Source organism: Ursus americanus, chromosome 34 (genome assembly GCF_024610735.1).
Source record: "Ursus americanus isolate L20-20 chromosome 34, mUrsAme1.1.p, whole genome shotgun sequence".
NCBI classification, from domain to species: domain Eukaryota; kingdom Metazoa; phylum Chordata; class Mammalia; order Carnivora; family Ursidae; genus Ursus; species Ursus americanus.
The window spans coordinates 28,323,272-28,342,845 of NC_142160.1; the positions used below are offsets into that span (position 1 = coordinate 28,323,272).

At 39.3% G+C, this 19,574-nt stretch overlaps 2 pseudogenes; one reads left to right on the forward strand and one right to left on the reverse strand.

The window, feature by feature from the left end:
- The first annotated feature begins 458 nt into the window (after positions 1–458).
- On the forward strand, positions 459–2,388 carry LOC123781443 (chloride intracellular channel protein 1 pseudogene; annotated as a pseudogene).
- Positions 2,389–12,409: 10,021 nt separating this feature from the next.
- On the reverse strand, positions 12,410–18,656 carry LOC123781442 (large ribosomal subunit protein uL6 pseudogene; annotated as a pseudogene).
- Positions 18,657–19,574: the final 918 nt, after the last annotated feature.

Here is a 19,574-nt window from a genome sequence, read left to right on the forward strand (position 1 = left end):
TTTCATTTGTACTTCCCTAATGATTAATAATATTAACCATCTTTTTATGTGCTTATTGCTTATTTGTCTTTCTTCTTGAAAGAAATGTCTATTGAAATACTTCGCCTAGTTTTAATTGGGTTGTTTATCTTTTTGTTGGTGCGTTGTAAGAGTTCTTTATGTATTATGAATACTAGGCCCTTCGGCTATATGACTGGCAAATATTGTCTCCCTTTCTGGACATCATTTACTCTCCTTGTAGTGTCTTTCAAAACACAAAAGTTTTTAAATTTGACGAAGTCAATTTACTTGTTCCTTTGATGTTATATTCAAGAAACTACTCACTAACCATTGCTTTTTATATCATTTTTTAAAGTATTTTATACATCTAGTTCTTAGATCTTGGCTTCTAATATAAATCATCAACACTGAGAACCAAGGCTCCTTGGAGAAATGGTTGATACTAAGAAATGCTGAAGATGAACCTGAAGCATCTTGTAGTGCCAGAAAGTAAGAGAGTGCTTAAAAAATAAATAAATCCAAAACCAAAAAATCCCTACATTGGTACGAGTATGGCAAAGGGACGGAAGAGCAAATGGCAAGAGCTTTCAATTGTCAAAACTGAAGTGATTTCAACAACAAAATATAGTATAGGATTATAACATATAATAGAAAATAAATATCCGTTAGTCCATATTATATAAATAAATGATTGATTAAATTAATAAGGGGGGAGAAGAGGCAAATCCCCCATGCAGAATTCCAAGTAAGAATACAGTATGGAAAGGGAGGAATCAAAGGGTAACTTTACACTGGAGAAACATGACAAACACTACTTCGGCCAGGGGATAAAGGTAAATATCAACAGTAATAAATCGTGCTGACAGTATGTAGCCTGACGATGTGATGAAAATGGTATTTTGCCTATAATCTTCCTCCTACAAATCCAAATCCCTATTCTAAGCATGGAAAAATATCAGACAAATTCCAACAGAAGGACATCCTATAATATATCTCCAGAATTCCTCAAAAATGTCAGTCATAAAAAAAAAAACAAGGAAAATCTGAGAAACTGTCACAGCCACGAAGAGCCAAGTTTTCTTGATATAATAATTAAGTGTAATGTAGTATCCCAGGTAGAATCCTGGAAAGAAAAGGACATTATATAAAAACAAAGGAAATCTGAATAAACTGTATACTTCAGTCAGTAATAATGTATCAATACTAGTTTATTCATTGTAACAAACATTTATACAAGGTGTTAATAATAGGGAGAACTGTGTGCAGGGAATATTTGGAACTCTGTACTATGTGCTTACTTTTCCAGTAAATGCAAAACTGTTCTAAAAATTAAAATCTATAAAGAATACTATTTATAACAGCATCAGAAATATGAAATCATTAGGCTTAAATTTGACAAAACTTGTGAAAGACCTATACACTGATAACTGCAAGATATTGTTTATTAACATTTTGAAGTTTTGAAATTTTAAAATGAACCTTTAAAAACAAGAAATGGAGGGGTAGGGGTGGGGTACGCTGGGCTGGTGGGGAAGCTGTGTCTCCCGTGAGCGGGTCTCATCTGCCTTGTGTTGCACTGAAGGGACAGCCCGAGGTCTGAGGGAGAGAAGCCCTGCGGGTCAGACGCGCCTTCCCTGGCCCGGGCCCGTCCCAGTTCCCCCAGCGCCAGCCGCTTCCCGGTCCCCGTCACAACCATGGCTTGAAGAACAGCTCAGGTTAAATTGTTCGTGAAGGCTGGCAGTGATGGGGCCAAAATTGGGAACTGCGCCTTCTCCCAGCGACTGTTCCTGATACTGTGGCTCAGGGAGTCACCTTCAGTGTCACCACTGTTGACACCAAGAGGCGGACCGAGACAGTACGAATGCTGTGCGCAGGTGGGTAGTAGCCCCCCTTCCTGCTGTACGGCACACAGACGCCAAGACTAAGGAGTTTCTGGAGCCAGTGCGGTGCCCTCCCAGGTACCCCAAGATGGCAGCTCTGAACCCTGAATCCAACACAGCTGGGCTGGACATATTTGCCAAATGTTCTGCTTATGTGAAGAATTCAAACCCGGCACACAATGATAATCTGAAGAAGGGGCTCCTGAAAGTTTTAGACAATTACTTGACATTCCCCCTCCCAGAGGAAGTGGATGAAACCAGTGCTGAGGATGAGGGCATCTTTCAGAGGAAGTCTCTGGATGGCAATGAGCTCACTCTGGCTGTGCAACCTGTTGCCAAAGCCCCGCATAGTACAGGTGGTGCGTAAGAAGTACAGGGGATTCTCCATCCCGGAGGGGTTCCGCGGCACCTGCGCAACGCCTCTGCCCCGGAAGGGTTCGCCTCCTCCTGTTCAGATGACCACGAGATCGAGCTGGCTTATGCGCAAGTGGCCAAGGCCCTCAAATAAGTCCCTCCTGAGGCTCTGTCTGCCCTCTCCATTTTCTCCACAAAGGCGCCAGCTGGTTTCCACGTGGCTATCCAAGGGACACACTCCAAAAGGACCAGTGGGCAGAGAATCCTGGAGCACTTGTGCAGGGCTGGCTGGGGGGCTGAGGGGAAAGACAGAAAATCTAGGTAAGGTTTTCATTGTGGGGTGGTGTGCGTAGGACAATGTATTTCAGTAATAAAATACAGAATGAAAAAAATTAAAAATAAAAAGAAATGGAGAGATACACTGAGAAAAGCAAAACAATGTTTTATGTTTATTTTAGGCAGTTTTCAAGTAATCAAATTTTATCTAAGATATAAGAATTGTTTTTCAAGCATCAGAATGAAATGGTGGGCAGTAAAGAGAATATTGATCTACCTATAATTACTTTCTGTTTGTGGATTATTTATTCAATAAAGCTGATTTTTAAAGCTTCTCTAAAAAGTTACTAAAAATAGAAACAACAGATTGTGATTATTTTGTTTTCCCAAGATACTGGTAGTAATACTTTTTGGGACCTACCAAAAAAGTAATGCCAATGGAGTGTTTGTCAAAAATATTTACTGGCAATATTTTAATGTTATGACTGACAAAGGTGACAGGTAACAATTAAGTTTAATGTAACAGTTGGAGCAAACAATGGACTATCCAAAAAGCTTGAAAGCAAAGGATGAAAAATGAGATATCTATTGGGACTTTGAAAAGCTCTGATATTGTTTTGGAATCTAGGAGGTTAAGCAAATGTGTGAAGCTTTGCACTTGGTCAGGAAGGACCTGAGAAAGCCTTAAGTTCTCACCTCTGGCTAACCTTGAGGTTCTTCATAAGCAGAAATCGAAGGCTAAAGCAAAGTGGTAAACTATATAGCTGAGTGCTGAAGTGTGTACCAACATGCACTAAGCGTCTCCTTGGTAAAGACTAAAGATTTATCGCTTCCCGTCGTCTAAGAACATCTCTGTCCAGCCATTAGCTGACCACTAGGCTAATGAGGCAGAGACTTTAGCATACACGTGCAACAAAATATACTGATTTTATAGCATTCATTCAGGAAACTCACTAAACACACCAACAAACAACAACAACTAAAATAAATAAGTAGCAACAACCAAAGCTCTGGAAAGATCTGGTTTTCAGAGTTACCACAAGACCTACTACTTAAAATGTTCAATTTTCAACATGATTTAAGAGACATACAAAGAAACAAGAAAATGTGGCCCATTTATTGGGGGAAAAATAATCAGTAAAAGCTGTCCCTGAGGATGCAGATATCGGGCTTACCAGACAAAGATTTTAAATCAACCCTTTAAAACATGTTCAAAAAGCTAAAGTGTATCATGTCTAAAAAACTAAGAAAGTATAAGGAAAGTATAAGAATGATGTCTCATCAACTAGTCAACAAAAAAAGATAGAAACTACAAGAAGGAACAAAATAGAAATTCTGGAGCTGAAAAGTACAATAACTGAAATTAAAAATGTACTAGAGTCGTTCAACATTAGATACGAACTGGCAGAAGAAAGAATCCATGAACTTGGAATAGGTCATTTGAGATTATCCAAGCTAAGAAACAGAAGACAAATAAATAGAGCCTAACAACCCTGTGAGACCCCATCAAGCATATTGACATATGCATAGTGGGAGTTCCAGAAAGAGGGAATATAAAACTGAGCAGAAAGAATATTTAAAGAAGGAATGGACAAATTTACTGAAAAACATTACACATGCAAGAAACTCAATGAACTACAATTAAGACAAACTCAAATAAGGCTAGTCAAAAGATAGTGAGTAATTTCAGTTGATCATTCACAGTCGGTTATAGATCAAATAGACCATTTCCCAGACATATTTTAATTGTACTGTGAAAGGCCAAAGACAGAGTCTTGATGTTATACATGAATCATGTGGTAAACACAAACCCAAAACCCGTAATAAATAAAGAGAAAGGAAGCCAAACATAATACTAGAGAAACTCATCACAGAGAAAGAGAGTAAGAGAAGAAGAAAGGAACAGAGAAGAAATTAAAAGAAAAACAATAAAAAATAATTAACAAAATGGCAATGAGTACATATCTATCAATAATGACTTTAAAGGTAAATGGCCTAAATGCTCCAATCAAAAGACATAGGGTGACTGAATGGATAAAAAAAACAAGACCCATCTAAACGCTGCATACAAGAGCTCTCGCCTCTAGCCATCCAAGATGCTGAAAGGAAAGAAGGCTAAGGGGAAGACGGGGCCCCAACGCCTGCTATTGTGAAGAAGCAGGAGGCCAAGAAGGTGGTCGATCCCCTGTTTGAGAAAAGGTCCAAGAATTTTGGCATTGGACAGGACATCCAGCCCAAAAGGGACCTCACCCACTTTATCAAATGGCCCCACTACATCCAGTTGCAGCAGCAAAGGGCTATTCTCTATAAACGTCTAAAAGTGCCTCCCACAGTTAACCAGTTCACCCAGGCCTTGGACTGCCAAACAGCTACTCACTGCTTAAGCTGGCCTACAAAAATACAGACCAAAGACAAAGCAAAGAAGAAGCAGATTGTTGGTCTGGGCCAAGAAGAAACCTGCTGGTGAAGATGTCCCCACTGAGGGGCTACTTATCCTTCAAGCTGGGGTTAATACTGGCATCACCTTACTGGATGATGAGAAGTCTCAGCCGGTAGTGATTGCACATGATGCAGATTCATTGACCTGGTTGTCTTCCTGCCTGCCCTGTGTTGTAAGTTTAGGGGTTCCCTATGCATTATCGAGGGGAAGGTGAGGCCGAGATCCCTGATCCACAGGAAGACCTTCACCACTGTTGCCTTCACACAGGTTAACTTGGAAGACAAAGGAGCACTGGCTAAGCTGGTGGAATCTATCAAGACCAATTACAGTGACAGATATAAGGGGATCCACTGTCACTGGGGAGGCAACGTCCTGGATCCAAAGTCAGTGGATCACATTGCCAAGTTGAAAAAGGCAAAGGCTAAAGAACTGGCCACCATACTGGGCTAAGTATACGCTGTTAAATTTTCTATACATAAAATTAATAAAAAGTTATCTTTCATCCAGTGTCACATACATACATATATATGTACATGCATACTGCCTACATGAGACCTCACCTCAGACCTAAAGATACATGCAGACTGAAAGTGAAGGGATGAGAAAACATTCACAATGCAAGTGGAAGCAAAGAAATAGCCAAAGTAGCAATACTTATAGCAGACAAAATAGACTTTAAAACAAAGACTGTAATAAGAGACAAACAAGGGTACTACATAATGATATAGGGATCAATCCAACAAGAGGAGATGGCAATTGTAAATATCTACATTGAGTGCACCCAACATCAGAGAACCTAAATACATAAAGCAAATATTAACAAACATAAAGAGAGAAATTGATGGTAATACAATAATAGTAGGGGATTTTAACACCCCACTTACATCAGTAGATAGATCATCCAGACAGAAAATCAATAAGAAAACAATGTCTTTGAATGACATATTTGACCAGATAGGCATAACAGGTCATAACAGACCAGATGGACATATACAGAACATTCCATCCAAAGACAACAGCATACACATTCTTTTTAAGTGCACATGGAACATTCTCCAGAATAGATCATGTGTTAGGCCACAGAACAAGCCTCAATAAATTTAAGAAGACTGAAGTCATACCACGCATCTTTCCCAACCACAGCAATATGAAACTAGAAATCAATCACAAGAAAAAAACTGGAAAAAACACAAACATGTAGAAGCCAAACGACATGATGCCAACCAACCAATAGGTCAATGAAGAAAATGAAGAAACAACAACAAAAAACATGGAGACAAATGAAAATGAAACGACGATGTCCAAAGTCTTTGGGAGTCAGTGAAAGCAGTTCTAAGAGGGAAATTATACGATGCTACAGCCCTATATCAAAAAACAAGAAAAAGCTCAAAGAAACAATCTAACCTTACACCCCCCAAAAAAGTAGAAAAAGAAGAGCAAACAAAGCCCATGGTGATTAGAAAGAAAGAAATAAAGATCAAAGAAGAAATAATGACATAGAGATGAACAAGAATGAGGAGAAGAAAGAAAGAAAGAAAGAAAGAAAGAAAGAAAGAAAGAAAGCCAACAACTATTTCTTTGAAAAGATAAACAAAATTGATAAGCCCTTAGCCTTAGCCAGACTCGTGAAATAAAAAAGAAGGACCCAAGTAAAACCAGAAATGAGCAAGGAAAAGTAACAACTGACACCACAGTAATACAAAGGATTATGAGACTGCCATGAAAAATTATATGCCAACAAATTGGACAACCTAGAAGAAATGGATAGATTCCTAGAAACATACAATCTTCCAAAACTGAATCAGGAATAAGTAGAAAATCTGAACAGATCAATTATCAGTAACAAAATTGAATCAATAATCAATTAACTATTGGGCGCCTGGCTGGGTCAGTCAGAAAAGGATGCTTTTCCATGATCTCGGGGTCATGAGTTTGAGCCACGCATTTGGTGTAAAGATTACTTAAAGAAATAAATAAATAAATCTAAAAACAATCAATTAACTATCAACAAAATAAAATCCAGGACCAGATGGATTCACAGGTGAATTCTACCAAACATTTCAAGAAGAGTTAATACCTATTCTCTTCAAACTATTCCAAAAAATAGAAGAGGAGGGAAAGCTTCCAAATACGTTCCACAAGGCCAGCATAGCCTTCATACCAAAACCACATGAAGACACCACACACAAAAAAAGAAAACTGCAGGCCAATATCCCTGATGAACACAGATACAAAAGTCCTCAAAAAAATTAGCAAATTGCATTCAACAACACATTAAAAAACTCGTTCACCATGGTCAACTGGCTATTATAACAGGGATGCAAGAACAGTCCAATATCACCAGTCAGCATGATACAGCACATCAACAAAACAAAGGATAAAAATCAAATTGTTACCTCAATAGATACAGAAAAGGCATTTGACAAAATTTATTTATTTATTTATTTATTTATTTATTTATTTATTTAAAGATTTTATTTATTTATTTAACAGAGATAGAGACAGCCAGCGAGAGAGGGAACACAAGCAGGGGGAGTGGGAGAGGAAGAAGCAGGCTCATAGCAGAGGAGCCTGATGTGGGGCTCGAACCCAGAACGCTGGGATCACACCCTGAGCCGAAGGCAGACGCTTAACCGCTGTGCCACCCAGGTGCCCCGCATTTGACAAAATTTAATATCCATTCATGATAAAAATTCTCAACAAAGTGAATTTAGAAGGAATATACCTCAACATGATAAAGGCCATATATGAAAAATCCATCATACTTAATGGTGAAAAACTGAGAGCTTTCCCTTTAAGATCAGGAACAAGACAAGTGCATCCATTCTCACCACTTTTACTCAACATAGTACTGGAAGTCCTAGCCACAGCAATGAGACAAGAAGAAGAAATAAGAGCCATCCATATTGGTAAGGAAAAAGTTAAAATGTTACTATTTTTAGATGAGATGATACTATACACAAAAAACTCTAATGACTCACCAAAAAAGAGAAGTAACAAATGAATTCAGTAAAGCTCCAGGATATAAAATTAATACCCAGGAATCAGTAGTGTTTCTGTACACTAGTAATTTGAAGTAACAGAAAGAGAAATTAAGAAAACAATGCCATTTACAATTTGACCAAAAGAATAAAATACCTAGGAATAAACTTAACCAAGGAGGTGAAAGATCTGTACTTTGAAAACTATAAAATATTGATAAAAGAAGTTAAAGATGACACAAACAAATGGAAAGATATTCCATGTTCATGGATTGGAAGAAGTAATATTGTTAAAATGTCCACACTACCCAAAGCAATCTACAGATTCAATGCAATCCCTATCAAAATACCAACAGCATTTTTCACAGAACTACAACAAATAACACTAAAATTTGTATGGGACCACAAAAGACTCTGAATATTCAAAGCAATTGTGAGAAAGAAGAACAAAGCTGGAGGTATCACAATTCCATATTTCAAGATATACTACAATGCTGTAATAATCAAAACAGTATGGTATTGACACACAAAAAATAGATAGATCAATAGACCAGAATAGAGCCCAGAAATAAACCCATACTTAATGGTCAATTAATCTATGACAAAGGAAGCAAGAATACACAATGAGGAAAAGGCAGACTCTTCAATAAGTGGTGTGGGGGAAACTGGACAGTTACCTGCAAAAAAAATAAAACTGGACCACTTTCTCACACCAAAATAAACAAAATACAAACACACACACACACACACACACACACACACACAACGCCCAAAATAAATTGAAGACCTAACTGTGAGACTGAAAACATAAAATTCCTAAAAAAACATAGAGGCAGCTGTAGAGACATTTTTCTAGACATGTGTCCTAAGGCAAGGGAAATAAAAGCAAAACTAAACTATCGGGACTACCTCAAAATAAAAAAGCTTTTGTACAACGAAGGAAACTATCAACAAAACAAAAAGACAACCTAATGAATGGGAGAAGATATTTGCAAACGGCATATCCAAAAAGGGGTTAATATCCCTACATAAAGAACTTACACAACTCAACAACAAAAGGCCAAATAATCCCATTAAAAATGGGCAGAGGACCTGACTAGACATTTTTCCAAAGAAGACATATAGACGGCCAATAGACACATCAATAGTCATCAGGGAAATGCAAATCAAAACTACAGTGAGAGATCACCTCACTCAATCAGAATGGCTAAAATCAAAAAGACAAGAAATAACAAACGTTGGCAAAAATGTGGAGAAAAAGGAACCTTGTGCCTTGTTGGTGGGAATGTGAATTGGTACAGCCACTGTGGAGACAAAATGGAGATCCCTCAAAAAATTTAAATAGAGAAATACTATATGATCCAATAATTTCACTATTCAGTATTTGCTCAAAAAAATGAAAACACTAATTTGAAAGATATACACACCCCTATGTTTATTGCAGCATTATTTCCAATAGCCAAGATATGGAAGCAACTTAAGTGTCCCTTGATAGATAAATGGATAAAAAAGATTGGTATACATATACAATGTAAAAAGGAATGAGAGCTTGCCATTTGGGACAGCATGGATAGACATAGAGAGTGTTACACTAAGCAAAATAAATCAGACTGAGAAGACAAATGCCATATGATTTCACTCGTGTGGAATATAAAAAGAACAATACAAATGAATAAACACACAAATGGAAAACAGAATTAAACCTATAACTACAGAGAACAAACTAATGGTTGCTAGAGAAGAAGGGGTTTGGGGCATAGGCAAAATGAAGTGAAGGGGAGTGGGAGATACAAGCTTCCAGTTAGGGAATGAATAAATCACAGGAATACATGGCACATCATAGGGAGTGTGGTCGGTGATATTTTAATAGCATCATGTAAGAGACGGTAGCTACATTCGTGGTGAGCATAGCGTAACATATAGAGAAGTTGAATCACTATGTTGTACATTGTGCATCAACTATATTCAAATTAAAATTTTTTAATAAAATAAAATTCTCCAAAAATGAAAAAAAAATCTTGAAAATAGCAAGAGAAGCAAATCATCATGTACATGTGATCCTCAATAATATCAATGGCTGATTTCTCATCAGAAACACGGAAACCAGAAGACAGTGGGGAGACCTATTCATAACAGTAAGATTTAAAAAAATTTGGAGGGAGGTGGGGGAATGGGATAGGCTGGTGATGGGTATTAAGGAGGGCACGTATTGCGTGGTGCACTGGGTGTTATACCCAAGTAGTGAATCATGGAACTTTACATCAAAAACTAGGGATGTACTGTATGGTGACTAACATAACATAATAAAAAAATAAATAAAATAAAATGTTAATGTAATCAAATATTTAAAAAAATTTGTCTACTGCCGAGCAGTTTTCCAATGTAGTTTTATAAGTTTAGATTCCCACCATCGGTTTATTAGAGTTGTGGTTTCTCCATGATCTTGCCATCCTGGCATATAGTCAGTCCTTTTCATTTTTGATGGCCATTTTACTGCATGTATAATGGTATCCCATTGTGATTTTAATTTGTATTTTCTTAATGACTAATGATGTTGAGCGTCTATTTATTTGATCCATAGATCTTCTTTGGTGAAGTATCTTTACATCTTTTGCCCAATTTGTCATTAATTTTCTTATTATTTAGTTTTGAGTGTTCTTTACGTATACTGTATACAAGTCTGTTATCAGATGTGTGATTTGTAATATATTCTTCCCATCTCTTTTTTTAATGAGATATAATTGACATATAACATTATATTAGTTTCAGGTATACATATATTTCTATATATTGCAAAATGATTACCACAATAAGTCTATATCTGTCACCATACATAGTTACAAATTTTTTCTTGTGATGAGAACTTTTAAGATCTACTTTCCTAGCAACTTTTAAATACGCAAAACAGTATTATTAACTATAGTCACCATGCCTTACGTTACGTCCCCTTGACTTCTTTATTTTATCACCGTAAGTTTGTACATTTTGACCACCTTCACCCATTTCACGTACCCTCCATCTCCTTCTCTGGCAACCACCAATCTGTTCTCTGTATCTCTCTGTATCTATGAACTTGGATTTTGTTTTGTTTTGTTTTGTTTTGGGGGGGGGTGTTTGGGGGATTTTTTTAGATTTCACAAGATAAGTGAGATCATGCAGTATTTGTGTTTCTCTGCCTGACTTATTCCACTTACCATAATGCCCTTAACATCCATCCACGTAGTCACAAACGGCAAGATTTCCTTCTTTTTTTACGGCTGAATAACGTTCTATCGCATACGTATAGCCCATCTTCTTTGTCCATTAACCCATCAATTAGGTTGTTTCCTTATCTTGGTTATTGTAAATAATGCTTCAGTGAACATGAGATGCAGATATTTTTTCAAGTTAATGTTCTCATTTTCTTCAGATAAATAACCAGAAGTGGAATTGGTGGATCATATGGTAGTTCTTTTAATTTTTGAGGACTATCTATACTGTTTTCCACAGTAGCTGTATCAATTTACATTCCCACCAACAGTGCATGAGGGTTCCTTTTTCTTTACATCCTTGACAACACTTGTTATTTCTTGTCTTTTTGATAATAGCCATTCTAACAGATGTGAGGTGACACCTCATTGTGGTTTCGATTTGCATTTTCGTGATGGTTAATGACGTTGGGCACCTTTTCATATACCTGTTGGCGATCTATACGTCTTCTTTGGGAGAATGTCTATTCAGGTCCTCTGCCCATTTTTAATTGGATTATTTGGCTTTTTGTTGTTGAGTTGTATAAGCTCTTTTATTCGTTCAGCCCTGAGTGGGAAAAACTCACTTCTGTGTTTCTCCTTTACTGTCAAACTGCTACACACTCACACCACTTCTGACACCAGATGTGGTTTTCCCCCAAACCAAGCAATTCCATGGCACCAGCTGAGTGTTCTACAATTTAAAACAATTCTGACACTACGTAGAGGTAGCATCAGATCCCACAAGTTAAGGGCCTACAAGACTGCCCTACCCTGCCCCCCACTAAAGATGCCAACATCAAGCCTCAGTTTTAACCCACGTTTCCGACTGATAAATCAGAGGTTCCTGCGAGCCCTTCCTCAGGTTCAAAAGAGTTTGCTTACCTTTTAATAATTTATTATGAAAGGATATGATAAAGGATACAGATGAGCATCCAGGTGAAAGAGAGGTGTAGATCAGGGTATATGGGAAGGGGCACAGAGCTTCCATGCCTTCTCCAGGCACACTACTCTCCCAGCACCTCCACGTGCTCACCAACCTGGAGGCCCCCAAGCCCCACTGGAATTTTTATGGAGGCTTCATCACATAGACATGATCAATCTTTAACTCAATTTCCAGCCCCTCCCCTCTCTCCGGAGAATGAGGAGTGGAGCTGAAAATTCGAATCTCCTTATCATGGCTTGGTCTTTCTTGTGACCAGCCCCCACCCAGGAGCCTACCAAGTTACCTCATTAGAACAAAAGACACTGCTATCTCCCAGGAAATCCAAACGAAATATAGACACCATCAAAATTTTCTTGTATCCTTGTTTTTAGCTGCTGTGGCTTGCTGAATCAAAGCTGCTGGATTTGGTACAAGTTCAGTGTCATTTCCTCCAAGAATTAACTTCTCATTCTGGGCTCGAAATACTGAACAAGCAATGCCTGGCCTCATCTGAACCCTGTGGATATATTTTTCACCCAAGAATTTTTGGATTTCAACAAGAGAACCATTCTCTTAAATAACAACGTTGATGGGGAAGTGAGCTTTCACAGACCTCATCTTGTACCGGAAGCCCAGCCCTTGACCATGTTCTGTACATGATTACAGATGGTGTGAACAGTAATCCGTTCCTGCTATTTCCCCACCACTTGTCAACTCTGAAACTCTTCTTTTTTTCCTAGGAGATTGAGTTCTACACTGATGTGATTGAAGTCCCTTCACAGGGTTCCTCTGGCGCCCATCACAATAATAGTGCATCCCTTCAGAGTGAGGTCGGCATTTTCTGGGATGTCAACAGTCTGATTGCTGAGAATGGTCTTCGTTCTCACAGCAGATGTGGCAAAAGGCCACTAAGTTTCTTTAACAACAAGATGAAGTCAACTGAAGACTTCCTGCCATTCCCCCCAATTCCGATCAGTAATACTCAACGCACAGCCTACTTCTGAGCCCAAAATACTCCCCAAATTCATCATGAAATTTGGCTTCAATCTAGTTCACACGTCCCTCTGGCTCCAGACATCACTGGCTGGTCTCCTGAGCTCATCCACACCACCACACCATTCCTTTCTGTGCCTTGTGTTCATTGTACATTTCTGTTCCATTTTCTCTGGAACTTTGTTTGCTCACATTTCCATTCCATTTTCTCTGGAACTTTCTATGCTCAATTCCCCTTTCCACCTTCCTCCATTCTTCTTCACTATTGTTTCTGGTCTCACAACTTCCATGAGATTTTTCTTCAAAAGTCATCAATGATTTCCTAATAGCAAAACCCAATGGCTTCTTTTAAATTCAGTTCCCATGTTCATCCTCAGACATAACCTTTGTTGTTAGTTTAGTAGTATCTTTCCAGACTTTCCCCTTTCTCCGCATCCTCACCAACATCTGTCATTTCCTGACGTGTTAATTTTAGCCATTCTGACCGGTGTGAGGTGGTATTTCATTGTGGTTTTGATTTGTATTTCCCTAATGCCGAGTGATGTAGGGCACTTTTTCATGTGTCTCTTGGCCATTTGGATGTCTTCTTTGTGGAAATATCTGTTCATGTCTTCTGCTCATTTCTCAATTGGATTATTTGTTCCTTGGGTGTTGAGTTTGATAAGTTCTTTATAAATTTTGGATACTAGCCCTTTATCTGATATGTCATTTGCAAATATCTTCTCCCATTCTGTCGGTTGTCTTTTGGTTTTGTTGACTATTTCCTTTACTGTGCAAAAGCTTTTTATCTTGATGAAGTCACAATAGTTCATTTTTGCTCTTGCTTCCCTTGCCTTTGGAGATGTGTCTAGGAAGAAGTTGTTGCAGCTGAGATTGAAGAGGTTGCTGCCTGTGTTCTCCTCTAGGATTTTGATGGATTCCTGTCTCACATTTAGGTCTTTCATCCATTTTGAGTTTATTTTTGTGTTTGGGGTAAGGAAATGGTCTTCTGCATGTGGCTGTCCAATTTTCCCAACACCATTTGCTGAAGAGACTTTTTTCCATTGGATAGTCTTTCCTGTTTTGTCAAAGATTAGTTGCCCATAGAGTTGAGGGTTCATTTCTGAGTTCTCTATTCTGTTCCATTGATCAGTGTGTCTGTTTTTATGCCAGTACCATGCTGTCTTGATGATTACAGCTTTGTAATAGAGCTTGAAGTCCAGAATTGTGATGCCACCAGGTTTGTTTGCTTTTGTTTTTGTTTTTAATATTCCTCTGGCTATTTGGGGTCTTTTCTGGTTCCATACAAATTTTAGGATTATTTGTTTCATTTCTGTGAAAAAAGTTGATGGTATTTTGGTAGTGATTACATTAAATGTGTAGATTGCTCTAGGTAGCATAGACATTTTAACAATATTTGTTCTTCCAATCCATGAGTATGGAACGTTTTTCCATTTCTTTGTGTCTTCCTCAGTTTCTTTCATGAGTGTTCTATGGTTTTCTGTAGTTTTCTGAGTACAGATTCTTTGCCTTTTTGGTTAGATTTATTCCTAGGTATCTTATGGTTTTGAGTGCAATTGTAAATGGGATTGACTCATTTTCTCTTTCTTCTGTCTCGTTGTTAGTGTATAGAAATGCAACTGATTTCTGTGCATTGATTTTATATCCTGTCACTTTACTGAATTCCTGTATGAGTTCTAGCAGTTTTGGGGTGGAGTCTTTAGGTTTTCCCCATGAAGTATCATATCATCTGCAAAGAGTGAGAGTTTGACTGCTTCTTTGCCAATTCAGATGCCTTTTAATTTCTTTTTGTCGTCTGATTGCTGAGGCTATGTTGAATAGCAGTGATTAGTAAACTTGGTCTTGGCGGGACATCCTTGCTGATCTTCTGGGGGAGGGGCCTGTTGCATTAATTCTCAGGTGTCTTTGCCCAGGCGGGATTGCACCTCCCTTGCCAGGGGCCAGGCTAAGTCATCTGCTCAGGTTTGCTCTCTGTAGCTTTTGTTCCCTGAAGGCTTTCCACACAGGTTTAGAGGATGAGAATGAAAATGGCAGCCTCCCAATCTCTGGCCCCACTCCTCAGTGCGCCCTCAGAGAAAAGCAGTCACTCACTCCTGTCCCCGTGGTCTCCTGGAGGAACTCCGTGCTCACCTGGCCTGTGACCACACGTTTCTATCTCTGGCACACGGTCCTGTTTGGAGTCTCCAAACCCAGCAGATTTTTGTGGCACGCTCCTGAGCCGCTCCTCCCAGGGGAAGAAGGGGAGTCTCTCCAGTTCTGCTGCTTGTTGGGCCGCGTGCTGGAAGAGCAGTGGCCCAACTGTGCCGCGGATCACTGTTTATGGCCACCCCGAGCTGAGAGCCCACTCCTCGGCTCCCTCTTTGCCACCGGCTTCCCGGCTCCGATACCTGGGAGCTCTGCCTCACTCACGCATCCCCAGTCTTTCCGTGACCCTGACAGTCCTGAGACCACACGGTCCCAGCAAGGGTTCCATCCCCGGCTTCCTCACCAGAGCGACGTCCCTCACCGGAGCGGACTTCTGCAAGGTCCGAGTTTGCGCTCTGCTGCTCTTTCCCTTGCCGGTAGCCGGCTGACGGAGGCTCCCTCGCCCCATGGTCTGGCTTCCCATATGTCGCCTCAGATTCACTTCTCTGCACCTCCTACCTTGCAGAGAGTGGTCGTTTTTCTGTTCATGGAGTTGCTGCTATTCTTTTCTTCATTCTCCAGTTGAGTTGGTAGGTGTTCAGAATGGTTTGATAACTCTCTAGCTGAGTTCCTGGGACCAGACGAAATTTAGTTCGCCTACCGCTCCGCCATCTTGGGCCACCCCCTTCTATGGCTTTTATTAAAAACCTCACTGAGATTAAGCTGTTCTATTGCTTTGTAATTTGCTTTTTCACTTAGACTAATATGTCCTAGAGATTTCTTCATGCCACGCATTCAGCTTCATCTTAACTTTTTTATTCACTGCATAGTATTCCCCTGAATGTATTAATAGCATAGTTTGACTATTATTCCATATTATTCTTCTACTGATGGACATTAAGACTGTTTAAATTTTTTCTAATATTTTAAATAATAATGCAATGAACATTCTTAGTTATGCCACCTTATGCACAGGGGGAAAATGTTGCTGTATTGAATAATTACTAGGTTGAAAGCTATAGAAATTTTTAACTGTTATAGTCAAATTGCCCTTCAAAACACTGTGACAATTTACATTTCTCCCAAAAGTGTAAAAGAGGACACATTTCCTTACATGCACTTTAATACTGAACATGATAAATATTGTTGCCAAATTGATGGGCAAAATCATTTATTATTTAAATGTGCACTTCCTTGATTATGTTGCTTTTGAGCAGCATTTCATATATTTGGTAGCTATTTGCTTTTTTTCTTCAGAAAATTTCCTGTTCAGGGGCGCCTGGGTGGCACAGCCGTTAATCGTCTGCCTTCGGCTCAGGGTGTGATCCTGGCGTGATGGGATCGAGCCCCACATCAGGCTCCTCCGCTAGGAGCCTGCTTCTCCCTCTCCCACTCCCCCTGCTTGTGTTCCCTCTCTCGCTGGCTGTCTCTCTCTGTCAAATAAATAAATAAAATCTTTAAAAAAAAAAAAAAGAAAGAAAATTTCCTGTTCAAATCTTTGGTATATTTTTCCATTGAGTTGTCTTTTTCTTGATGATTTGCATATGTATTTGAATATTCTACATATTTATCTCTTGTCAGTAATATATATGCTGTAAATTTTTTCTTCTGATCTCATACTTCTTTTACATTGTTTACAACATCCGTGGTTGTTCAGATGTTTTTAGTTTACATACAATTAAATGTGCCAGTTTTTTCCTTTACAGTTTCTGGGTTCTGTGATTTGCTTAAGGCCTTTCCAGGCCCAAGACCATAAAAAAATATTTTTTGTAATACTTTCATAGTTGAGTTAGGTGTTAGCTCATTTTTTTAGGTGTTAGCTTATTAACTATCTTAAATTTGTTATTGTGGGTATGATATGAAGTACAAATCTAGTTTATTTTTTAAATCTAAATGTACAGCTATGGCAGAAAATGCTAGGTGCTCAGCAAACCATTTCTTCCTCTTCCTGGGCATACATTAATATCTTTCTAAGCCTTTGCAGTCAAGTGTGGCCATGTGACTAAGCTCAAGGGAACAAATGTGGGCAGAGATTATGGACCCTGTTTCGGTCTGGCCTATGAAAACTTCCCACACACATCCTTGATTTTGTTTCCCCTCATGGCTGAGGCGGCCAAGCAGGCACCCTTGGAAACTATGTTTTGAAAAAAGAAATATCCTAAGATGGGAAAAGTCTTGATCCCTGAATCACTACTTGGAGGAAGGCCACTGCAAATCAGGAACACCCATTGTAGACTTTAAGTGACAGAGAAATAACCTTTTACGTTATTAAGCCACTGAGGTTACAGCAGCAAATATCACCTTCACTAATCTTAGAGCCAATTTTTCCAGTACTATTTACTGAAAAATTTGTCCCTTCACTACTGAATTGAGATGCTTTCACCTTTATTATAGAGCAGTATTGCAGTTAAGAGACAGCCATGGCATTCCTTTGTGTACATGGGCCTTGTAAGTAATCCAAGTTTCCCCATAAGTAAAATGGGGTCAATGAGAGTATGATGCATAGTGAGCTCTCAATGAATGTTAGTAGTTTTTGATGTTATAACTGTTATATGCTAAATCCCATTAAGCATGGGTCTATTCCATTCCATCATATATTTGTCTATTCCTTGTTTGTTTATTGTGCCCTATGTCTTTCCTTGGGACTAAACTTTCATTCTGCTGGACTTAGTACTACCACTAGACCTGGGCGACTGGGCCTCTGCCGTGGGCCCCAAGGCTTATAGGGCCTGCTCTGACTTTCCTCCAGCCAAGCCCCTTGGCTGGTGAAGAGTGGGTGAAGGGTGTAAAGGATACATAAGGACTACCCAGACTCCATGCCCATACCCTCAAGATCATGTTCTGAGTACCTGGGATTTCAGAATTTCCTGCCCACATGGCCCCACTTCCAGGACTTGTGCAGGCCTCTTCTGTGGACCTTACCTCCTGCGTATAGATCACACTTCTAACCAGACCTGAGGGCTGGCAAGGGGGAGGCTGCTTAGGGCAGGGCAGGATGGAACTTGGACTTGCAGGTTAGGGTTCTACCTGCATGATGTAGTTTCCCCTGCAGAAAAAGATGGAGCTAATGGTAGGAAGAAAGAGACGGAGATGTCACAATTTGGAAGTCTTCATCTGCTCCTGCCTAAGCTCCGCAAAGGTTAAGGAAGCACTTGGCTGGATTATATCCCCTGAAATTCTTCTTTCGGTGAGCAACTGTGATAGGACAATTTCTGAGTCCTCACACTAAACAAATCTTATTTTTGTCATTCCATTGGACTGCTAATTTCACTGGGACTAGATATTCATCTATCTATCTATATTTTTTAAATGAAGCTTTCAAAGTATTGCTCTAGTATTTTTCAGTATTTAATTTTATTGATGAAAAGTACAATGCAAACTGATTCTTACCCCTCCCCACTCCCCAGAAGGTTTTTGAATTTTCCCTTTATCCTTCATATTCTGAAAATTCACCATGATATATCCAGGTAGGCACCTTTTTTATATATCTTGCTCTTCACTTGTGGACATTTTAAATCTGCAGACTCTTGCTTTGCTCTTGAGCCAGAAAATTTTAAATTTACTCTGGATATTGCTCTTCTCATTTCCATGAATGCCAATTATAAAATTTTGCCCTCCTAGACTGATTCAATTTTTCTCTCCCCCTGTTGTCAACAAGGGACATGAAGAACAAGTCATGCCCTTGGCTAATGTATACCACAAAGTCTTGCTATAGCTCTGCAACTAAATTGACATGTGTACCAGTTAACCGTAGCTGCGTACCACATAACTACAAAATTTCAGGGGCATTAAAAACAACATTCCTCATGCATCTGCAGGTTGATTGCGAGCTGTGCCCTTGGCTGGGGCAGTTCAGTTCTACAAGTTACTTATCCTCCTGGGACTAGATGGCTAGCCCTGGTACATCTTCCTGGGGATGCTGGAAGCACAAGCGTATACAGGCCTAATGGTGTATTCATGGCCGGTTGCTTCACTTCTGCAAACATCCCATTGGCCAAAGCGAGACACATGGCAAGACACAGGGTAGGAAATTACACTCTGGTGCTGTGTGAGAGGGCGCTGCAAAGGTTTTGTGGCTGAACCTGTGGGTAAAGGGAAGGGTGAAGAATCAGGCCATTAGCATCATCATAGTGCGAGTGCATAAGTACCCTCCTCTGGTACCCAGGTGGTCAGCTCCCGTGCCGCACATTGAAAAATGCTGATGGAAATGTTCTCCAGGGCACAGTTGCAACTTTGTACCTACACAGGCCCTGATATATGACTTAAACCCACAAAAGACCTTTTGTAACAAAAGGACTACAATGTCATGTAAATACAATGGTTTTATAAATTTGGGACTCACATAAATGGCATAGAAAAGATAGTCTTACCCTC